Genomic DNA, 10,848 nt, shown 5'->3' on the forward strand with positions numbered 1-10,848 from the left:
AGTTAACTTAAGCAAAAGAATAAATTCCAAAAAAAAATTAATTTTTAAAACTACTTTTTTGAGTAATTAACAAATATTTTTAGATTGGAAAAAAATTTATAACAGTTAACTATTTAACAGTTAGTCTATTAAATATTCATTTCAATAATTGACTTCTAAGTTGTGACGAGGCACTAGGTCTTCTTGGATATTGGAACAACAACCACTTCTAGACAAAGCCTTTTAAAAAAATTAAATATTTAATTTTCTTTCTGTAAATTGTAACTTTAAAAAAAATAATTTAATTTAAGCAGAATTTGGGAACCCAATATAGGTTTCTTTCTACTGGATTGATTAAGTATCTTTTAGGAACATATTTTGGTGATAACTTTCTAATTTGACCCTTATGGTATCTAAAATACCAATTGAATCTTTGATAATATCTAGAATATGAGCATGCAGAATTTTTAAATTTTTCTATTTGCTACTTTAAATTAGCATTTTTAATTTTAAATTTCCAATTTCCAATTTTCAATTTATCAAGCTCCTTTATTAAGCAAGATTTTGCTAAGATTCTTTTTATTTCTAAGTTTTCTTTTTTAAATTTTCCTTTTTGATTTTTAATGTGCACATTAATTTAGTCATATATTTAATGCTAAAGTAAAGTTAATTAGGAGATAAGAGGCATATCTCACTTACCATTGCAGATCTGAAAATTGATTCTCCCCCTACTTCACTGCATTCGTCTGATGTCACTCCCTCTTCATCGATGTTGGCTTCTAAGGAGTTTTCTTCTTTGTGACTAGCCATCAATGCTAGTCTAGCGTATGCTTCTGTTTCTGACTCAGATGATGAGCTTTCGTTCCAAGTGGCCTTGAGATTTTTGTGCTTGTTTTGCTTGGGGCCTTTGCCTTTTTTCTTTTTGAGCTCTGGGCAGTCCTCCTTTATGTGTCCTTCTTTTTGACACTAGTAGCGTCGAACCTTCCTTCTATTTCCTTGATTTTTTTTATATTATGCAATTCTTTAAATTTATTAGACTTAAAAAAAAATTTAAACTTTCTTAACATGTATACTTCTTGGTCTCCTTCTAGATCTAAATCTGACTCGGGTTCGTCCTTTTTGGTGGCTCTTAGTGCCAATTCTGGCTTAACTCTACTAATATTGTACCTGCACATCAAGTCTCATGTAATTCTAAAGTTGAAAACAATTCCTCTAGGGTACTTACCTCTAGGTCCTTCGAGATGTAGTAGGCGTCTACGATCGAAATTCATTCAGGGGTTCTAGGAAAGGCGTTTAGTGCATAGGTTACCGAGTCCCAGTTGGTTACTGTTTCATGAGGTTGCCCAGTCTGGTGATCAGCTCCTTGATCTTCGCGTGCAGTTTGGCTACCTTCTCACCTTTTTCTAAATGAATGTTCATCAGTTTGTTCCAATGAATGTCCCATCATGCGAGCTTTGCTTCGGATGTTCCTTCGTGGAGTTCCAGGAACTTCTCCCAAAGATCTTTTGCCGATGTATAACTTCTGATGTGATTTACTTCTCAAGGCAGTAATACACTTAAAAGGTGATATTCTGCTCTGTTGTTGGCTATGAAATCACTTTGTTCTTTTTTTGTCTAGAGGTACTCTTCTTTCTCTATGCCTTGTTGATCTTTTGGAACTGCAAAACAATACTTAATTATTAAAATAATTTCAAAGTCAGTTTTTAGGAATACCTCCATTCGGCGTTTCTAGTGTGTGAACTCCTCCTCAAACTTTGGTGGGATAACTCTTGGTTCGACCATTGATTTTGCTTCCGTCGACGGTTAGTTCTTCTGCAGCATCCTTGCTCTGATACCACTTGTTGGTCCTTTGGAGACTGGTAAGAGGGAGGTGAATTGCATGTATAACAGTTACAAACATTTCTTGACTTCCAACTCTAATTAGTAGCACAGTTATAACAACAAATTAAATAAACAACTTTAAAAAGAAAGAGGTAAAAGAGTTACTTAGTTACAAACTAAATGGTTGTTAATCCAAGGTAAAAAAAAATACTAAAAATTTCTTTCATTAAAAGCGGAGAAGCCTCTTACACTCTTTCAACGTTTAGGAATAAGCTAGGAAATGAATACTTGAGTTGTTATCTATTTCCTAAGTCTAGGGGTCTTTTTATAGTCTTTAGAAAATCTTATCTGAGGCTGAAAGGCGCCTCCAGTGAGGCAAGCGAATATAAGGTTTTATCTTTTCTAACGGTTAATTTTACCTAATCTAAGGCGCCTTCAAAGTGTTGAAGACGCCTTCCATGGGTGGTTGAAGGCGACTTCATTCCCATAGAAAGGTGTGGAGGCACCTCCAACTACATTGAGGGCGCTTCCAACAGCTTCGCAACTCCTTGTTGGCTCTTCTGCTGCGCTGATCACTTGGGTGATTTCGTCCATTCGGAATTAGACTCACCCGGGCTCATCTTCCGACATTCTCCTCGAGCAAGCTTCCGCTTCCGCTTCCGCTTCCGCTTCCGCTTCAGCTTCTTTTCTCTCGGAAACACCACGCGCTCCCTTCTCATCCGCCAGCGTACTCTTCCTCAGCACCTTGTCCCTTGGACGCATCGAGCCCGCCGACTCGCTCCCGTGTCGTCCTTCTTACTAGCTGCGCCTTTCATTCAACTTCCTATGCTCCTAAGTTTCTTTCTACTCAAAACATAACAAGACCTAACCTGACTTGGTTGATCACATCAAAACTACCACGGATACTTACAATCTATATATATATATATATATATATATATAGGTTTGTTATACTACGGACTCTATCCTGCAGATTGTTACGGACCATTGCCATGTCATATTATTTTAATATAACATTTTCTCTTTCTTTTTTTATTTCTCCTGCTTCTTCATTCTCGTTGCAGCGTTGCTTGTCACCTCGTTGTCGTGCCTCGTCGCCGCACCTCGTCACGGCTGGCCACCCGCCCCGCCGCCGGCCGTCTGACCACTGCTGAACTATGGGAAAGCGATCGCGTCCGGATTCCGGCTGCTGCCGCCTGCCCATCGTTCTCGGTGAACCGAAATAGCTCACCGCGCCTCCTTGCGCGCCCGCCACTCGCCCGATCGCCGGCCATCTGCCCACCGCCGGCGGCCTCCGGCCGCCTGGACCCACCCATACTATAGACCAAAAGGTGAACCCGTCGGGGATAGCGCCCGGAATCCGGCCACGATCGCGCTAGATTGGGTTCCTTCTCTCAGCTTGATTCCAGCCGCGATCCAGCGCTATCGCGGACGTGTTGGGCAGGCGACCGTATTCCAGAGACATGGCATCCGGATTCCGGTGCCATCGCGTCAGGATTTCGACGCCATCGCGGCCGGAATCCAAACTCGATCGAGTCAGGTTTCCGTCGCCATCGCGCTCGGAATCTGGCGCGATCGCGTCTGGATTCCGGCCGTGCTATCACATTTGGATTTCGGCCACCTGCCTCCGGCCACGATCGGAGGCAATGGTCAGCGGCGACAGACAGGCGGGTGGGCAACGGCGACGAGGCGCGATGAGGCTTCGTTATAGCGGCGAAGAAGAAAAAAAATATGAAAGAGAAAATATTATATTAAACAAATAGATTAATATGATATGGTTGTTGTGGGTCGCGGACAAGTCCGCATGCTCGTGTCCGCATTTTAACAAATCTATATATTTATATATATATATATATATATATAATTCACCTTATTTTAACTCTTCCAATTTCTATAACAACAATAGAATGAGCATTTTTAACTATGAAACTTGTTAAATCAACTCTTCGTAATAAGATGGAAGAAGAGTTTTTAGCAGATTCTATGGTCATCTACATTGAATGAGAGTTGGTTGAAAAAATAGATAATGATATAATAATGAATGAGTTTGATTTTAAAAAAAAATCGAAGAGCACGACTTCAATAGTACTTTTTACTCTATGTTTTTGAATGTATTGAATATTAAATACTTTTATTCTATAGTTTCAGAAAATTAATATTCACACTTTTTTGTTTATATTTTTAAATTAATTAATTTATTATATTAATTATTGTTGATGGTTAGCCTCAAGTAAATTTGGATCCTGGCTATGCCCCTACATCTAATCACACTTATAGAATCTAACATAAAAAGAAGTAAAAAATGGGTATTATATCAGAAAGGTTATTTGTAGGATTGCAGAAGATAAGAAAGGAGGTTGAATCTCATTCATTTAAAAACTTTTCTTTTTTGTCTCTTCTAGTAAAATCAAAGTAAAGTAATAGCAGCGGAAAATAAAGTAAAGGACACGATTTAGTTTTACTTGATTCGTAGTCCTACTACTCCAAAGCTCACGATCCTTGATCATTTCTGATAGACAATCTAATACAGTTCTTCCAAAGAAGTAGAATCATATAGACAAAAATCGGAGGATAGTAACAACAATATATCTCCTTATAATAATGCAAGCACTAATAAAACTATACTGACAACAAAGTATTGAAGATTAAGTGTAGATTGTCGTAGAGCCTTCTTGCATCATAGTAGCAGTAGCTTGCACGAGTAGTAGTAGAGATGAACAAAAGCACAGACAAAATTGATTTCAAACAGAGAAGTGATAATCAACGCAGACTCCAAAGCCTTCTTTTATAGGCACTATTCAATCGACTGAAACCACATTCCGTCGACTAAACATTTCCATCAACAAAACCTCCTATCCGTTGACTAATCTTCACACCCTTTCTTGTTTGCCACAATTTGATCTATCTAATCCCATAAATCTCACCGTTCAGTTGACTGATCTAGCTTATCCATCAATGGAACCCCTGAGTATTTTTTTATTGTGTGATTCAATCTGATCGTCTGTCATTTCCTTTTATAATTCAGTCGATTGATCACGTTGATCGTTTGACAGAACCTACTGTTTACCATATTAGCCAAACTTTGATAAGATCTATGCCATGTTGGCTAGATCAATCGACTAGTCCTTATGTTCAGTCGACTAAACCCTTGGTCAACTCGGGACTTTGTTTATCTACAACACAAAGTTAGCACACGAAGAAATAATAATAATAGTAGTCTTGTAAAACAGAGTTAGACAATACTATAAATGTATGAATATGATAGTTACAACTGTCTTGATCTCAACTTAGAAACCCCTATTGATTTCTTTAGTTAAATCAGTGCCTAAGGTTTGTCTCAACTGAGAATAACCTCACCACTCAACTCTAGGAGTCTATCTTAACTTACCCGCAAAATAACTAGTCCTCCATATCTATTTTAACTTTATTTGTCTACTTAGTGTCTGATCGACTCAATTCACTAAGATTTTCCTAGGGACCGTTAGACAAGAAATATCAAAGTGCAATTGAGACATAGAAGATAAACTATGTAAACAGAGTACGAAGGATAAGACATGGAGTGAATCGAGGGCTTAAAGTATCCTAGGGATGAAAATTTTGATGGGAGACACCTCATGATCGATGATGGAGTTTCAAGGTAAACTTTTATGTGAGTTGAGAGATTCAAATGAGTTGAAAGGTTGTACTTATGAGAAAATGGTCTTTAACTTATGTGGAGACTCAATATCAAAGTGCAATTGAGACATAGAAGATAAACTATGTAAGTGGAGTATGAAGGATAACGTGTGGAGTAAATTGAGGGCTTAAAGTATTCCAGTTGACACAAAATTTTATGGGAGACAAGCTCATGATGATGGAGTTCAAGGTAAACTTTTGCGTGAGTTGACAGATTAAAAAGAGTTGCAAGGTTGTACTTTTAAGAAAATAGTCTTTAACTTATGCAGAGACTCAACCATTATAAGAAAATAATTTTTAACTTATGCAGAGACTTGACCATTAAGATGACTGTAATGACAATCTAATTGATTGATGGACATTTCTAAATTCTAATGGTGCTCAATCGACTAATGTCCAAATCTAGTCGACTATTGCTAAAAAAAAATAAGCTGGAGAAAGTCGTTGATTTGAAAAATGTCAGCGACAACTATTTGATTCATAGATGTCATTCGACTAATCAACGTCATCACAGCAGATCACTAAGAAACACTATCATTCTTGAGCAAAGGTGTTTGAAGCTTACATATAGAGGAGCAAAGGGATTGTTTGAGCTAACATTTACAATATATATTCTTTATCAATTAAGCTCTATTATAATGTCACTCCTCTCTTCTCTTTGCTTCATTATATTAAGAACTTGTAAGTGTTAGAGTGTATACTAAAAAGTCTAAGTTTTTGATAAATAAATAATTATTTTGAAATAAGAATCATATTGGTCAAATGTCTATATTTATGCTAAGTGTAGTTATCCGTTTAATTTATATTGTAGATAACATAGTGTGAAGAGACACACAGAAGTTCATGTTATCAGTTATTTATAAATTATAAACAGTTACTCACAACAAAGATGGAATTGGACAAACCATTGGAGTGGTTATAATGTAATTAGATATTAGTTTATCTTGACTAATAAATTATACTAGTACAATATGAGTGTATTGAGCAGGACCATTTGAGGTAGTTTCTTTTTATACCGACTCTTTAAAAGAACAATACCTCTGTTATTATGGAAGTGTGTACTCTTAATCATGATATAATAACAAGCACGTATACTTAATATTTATTTCTTTAATTTATCAAAGGGTGTAATTTAGTTCGATAAATCAATAGACCCGATAAGTTGGGAAATAATATTACTTATATAGTGTGTTGTTAATTATAGAATGAAACTATGCCCTAGTAATCTAGGTTGATGATGTCCTCTTGAGGAGCTCATAAGGATTGTCATGTAAACTCTGCAGGTGGACTTAGTCCGACATGACAATAAGATTGAGTGGTACTACACTTGGAGCTAGATATTAATTAAGTGAGTGTCAGTGACTCATTTAATTAATAGACATTCGATATCTTAAACACAGGGAGATTAACATACTCATAATAAGAAGGAGCCCATAATGTAATTTGGAATTGATGCGGTAGTTCAATAGTAGCTCTTTAGTGGTATGAGTTATTATTGATGAACTTAAGTTGGGTGTTCGGGGTGAATACGGGAAGCTCAAGATCATCGGGAGACCAAAACCAATTGCTCCTCTCGGTCCCTATTGTAGCCTCTTATATATAGTTTTATATCCACCCAAAGCCTAGCCTCTTAGCTCATGCTAGGGGCCAACCCCTATCCTTGCTTGGAGCCCAAACAAGGAGTCGGCCAAGCCAAGCTTGGAGCTCAAGCTAGGGTCGACCAAGCCTTGCTTGGTGCCCAAGCAAGTGGCCGACCAAGTAAGGAAAGGAAAGGGAATTTTATTAAAAATAAAATTTTGATAAAATCTTTCCTTTTATGTTTTTGTCCACATGATTTTTAAAGAAAGTTTTTAATTTTAAAATTTTTCCTTTTATAGATTTTCTACAAAGGATTAAAAGAGAGATTAGATATCTTTCCTTATTTGTAGATGTCTATAATGTTAAAAGAAAGATTTTAATTTTTAAGAAAACTCTCCTTTTTTGAAATCATGATATAAAAGGAGTTTTATTTTTAAATCTTATCTTTTATAGATATCCATAAAAGGATTTAAAAGAGAGAGATTTTAATTTATAAAATATTCCTTTTATAGCTAAGCACAAAAAGGATATTTTAAAGAGAGATTTTAATTTTTGTTTAAAATCTTTTCTTGTTTGTTTTACAAGAGGTGGCCGGCCATATCATGTATAGAAAAGAAAGTTTTATTTTTGTTATAAAACTTTCCTTTTTTGGATTCACCAAGGATTATAAAAGAGAGGTAAAGGGTGCCTTCATGAAACACAACTTCTATTCTATTGTTCCTCTCTCTTTTCCTTTGATGGTCGACCTTCTTCCTTTCTCTCTTCTCCTTTTGTTTTCCATATTGTGGTCGGCGGCATCAAGTCTACTAGGAGTTTTGGTGGCTGGTTACTAGGAGAAGAAGAGAAAGGAGGCCCTCTTGTCTAGATCCCTTTGGTGGTCGGAGCTTGGAGGAAGAGAAGAATGCTTTGGTGGATTTCTTCTTGGTAGATCATCGCCCACACGACGTCCAAGAGAAGGAGATGAATACAATAGAAGGTCAAGAGGTTTTTGTTAACAAAGAAAGACATAACTAGTTGCTTTATTCCGCTTCATACTAGTTTTTCTTTGTACGAATTTTTGAAATACCAAACACAAGAGGTTAACGATTCTAGGCAATCGATTTCATGTTTCGATTATGTGTTTCTTTTATTTTTTTGATCTTGTGATTCGATTGTTCTTAGTGGTTAAACCTAGGGTTACAATAAGGAGATTGAATATTGAATTTCGTTGAAAGGTTTTGTCTAGGAAGTGGTGGATGATCCCATACCCAAGAAGGTCTAGTGCCTCGTCATGTTTAACCTGGAAGCCAATTTCTGAAATAAATATTTAATTAACTTTGTAACATGGGTGGGCTTGGATTAATAATGTTAAACATCGTTTGCGATCTAAGTCTAAACTTCTAAGAACAGATATAAGTTGAATTTGGAATCAATAATGTTAAGTTCTGTTTGCGATTCCAAATTTAATTTTTAAAGAACACAATATGTTGTTAGGAAAGGTTCAAGACTTGTACAAAATTTTTGTACAAGGGAACCAGTACGATATTCTGAGTAGCAACCAACAATTGGTATCACAGCTAGGATATTGCCTCTGTGTGTTTGGTTTTTCAGTTTAATTATGCACATGTCATACATATTTTAGCATGATAATAGTAGGATGTGCAACTCTGTGGTTGCATGCATCCTAGATCCAACTATTATGACCCTAATGTGTTTGTGTGTGATTGGACCCTCAGACATGTCGAGGGCATTTTTATATGTGTGCATGATTGTATTTATTAAATACAGCAAGAGCTGTATTAGTTTTAGGATTTTACATTTTTGTTTCGATCTAGATTACATGTACATTCCCTTGTGGAATATAGGATCGATAAATGTAAAATTCTATTTTTGTCGCGGATCGGATGCTTGCGAGGTGTGGTACTTTTTGAGGACCAAAGGCACAACGGAATAAGAAGCAAGATAGATGCGACGACTAGACCTGATTGCGATGGCTAAAGATGGCAGCAACTAGGGTTTGCAGCACACAGAGGACAGTGATGGAAGAGGACATAATAGTTGAAAAATTATTTTTTTCCATATTTATTGCTTTTATTTACTGTGATGTGTGCGCGCGCATGCTAAAATCCTCATCTTAAATAACTAAGTGGGAGAGGGATTTATAAATAAATTCCACGGTCTCCATTACTGGTTTGTAAGTGATGCAAACAAACTTGCACGTTGGCTCTGAGTGTCCCCCCTCCACATCGGATGAGTTTGTTTGCGGATCACTAGATCAAACTTCCTTTATGGATGATTATAGGAAATTATTTAGGAGTGTGTGATCTACTCCAACTGAAGGGGCACAATCCTATTTAATGAACTAAGTATCAAGTAATGGTATACACTTAAGCGCATTTAATAGTATCCTCCCCAACGGAGTCACTGCTATTATTTGTGTGACTAAAGGAATACCAATTATTAATTTTATTTGTCATAAAGTTAGGATGACAAGAATAAAATTAATGGGTAAAACCTCCTTTTACAAATGTTTGAATTTATATACGTCCACACTAACGTGACATACAAAATTCGCGGTATTTTGAGGTGTTGGTGAATTTAAATAATATTGTTTGAGGACTCAATATTATTCTAAATTCTAAAGTATTGACCAAAACTTATTTTGTGATTCTTAGGATGATTTTCAACCCACTGGATATTATTCTAAAAGAGAACAAACTTACTGGTCCCAATTATATAGATTAGAAAAAAAACCTGGACATTGTCCTAACTGCTGAAGGCTATAAGTTTGTACTGTTAGAGGTCTGCCATAATGAGCCTAATAGTGATTCTAGTGAAGAGGAGATTGAGTATCATAAAAAATGGGTCAAGGTAGATGAGATGACGCGGTGTTACATTTTGGCTTCTATGTCAAATGTGCTGCAACATCAGCATCAGTTCATGTCCACTGCCTATAACATGATGTACAATCTCAAGGAACTCTTCGGACACCAGAATCGGATTGCTAGGTAAGAGGCTATGAGAAATTTAATGACAGTCATCATGTCTGAGTGGACACCTGTAAGGGATCATATCCTAAAGATGATGACTTACTTGAACGAGATACAAATCTTTGGAGCTGAAATCAATGGGGAGACCAAAGTCGATATTATTCTCCAAACGCTACCCAAAAGTTTTGAGCAGTTTCGCCTAAACTACAATATAAATAAAAGAATTTATTTATTGGCAGAACTACTGACAGAACTTCAGGCAACAGAAGAACTATTTCGTCATAATTCTCAAATTCACTTTGTTGAAAATGTTTCCACTTCTAAGTCGAAAGGCAAAAAGAAGAAAAAGAAACAAGCTGGCTCGACAAAGAAAGTGAATCGATCTCTAGGTACTGGACTAAACGCAGAAGTGAAGAAGCCGAAGGGCAAGTGCTTCATTTGTAAGCAGTCTGGACATTGGAAGGCGGACTGTCCTCGTAGGAAAGTGAACAATAAAGGTATATCTTATGTTGGGATCCTTCGTACGGAGGCTAGAGAGGGGGGGTGTGAATAGCCGACCCCAAATCTTCGTTTCTTTCTACAAAACGTGTTAGCGCAGCTGAAAATAAACACAGAAATGAAAGGGAAAGAAGACAAACCTCAAACAAACCGATGTAACGAGGTTCGGAGATAAACTCCTACTCCTCGGCGTGTCCGTAAGGTGGACGAAGCCTATCAATCCGTCGGTGGATGAGTCCCCGGAGAACCGGCTAATAAATGCTCCTTGTGGGTGGAGAAACCTCGCCACAATGCTTGTAACAACAAGAAAGGAGTACAAGGAAAGCAA

This window comes from Zingiber officinale, chromosome 6A, assembly GCF_018446385.1.
Source record: "Zingiber officinale cultivar Zhangliang chromosome 6A, Zo_v1.1, whole genome shotgun sequence".
Lineage (NCBI taxonomy): Eukaryota > Viridiplantae > Streptophyta > Magnoliopsida > Zingiberales > Zingiberaceae > Zingiber > Zingiber officinale.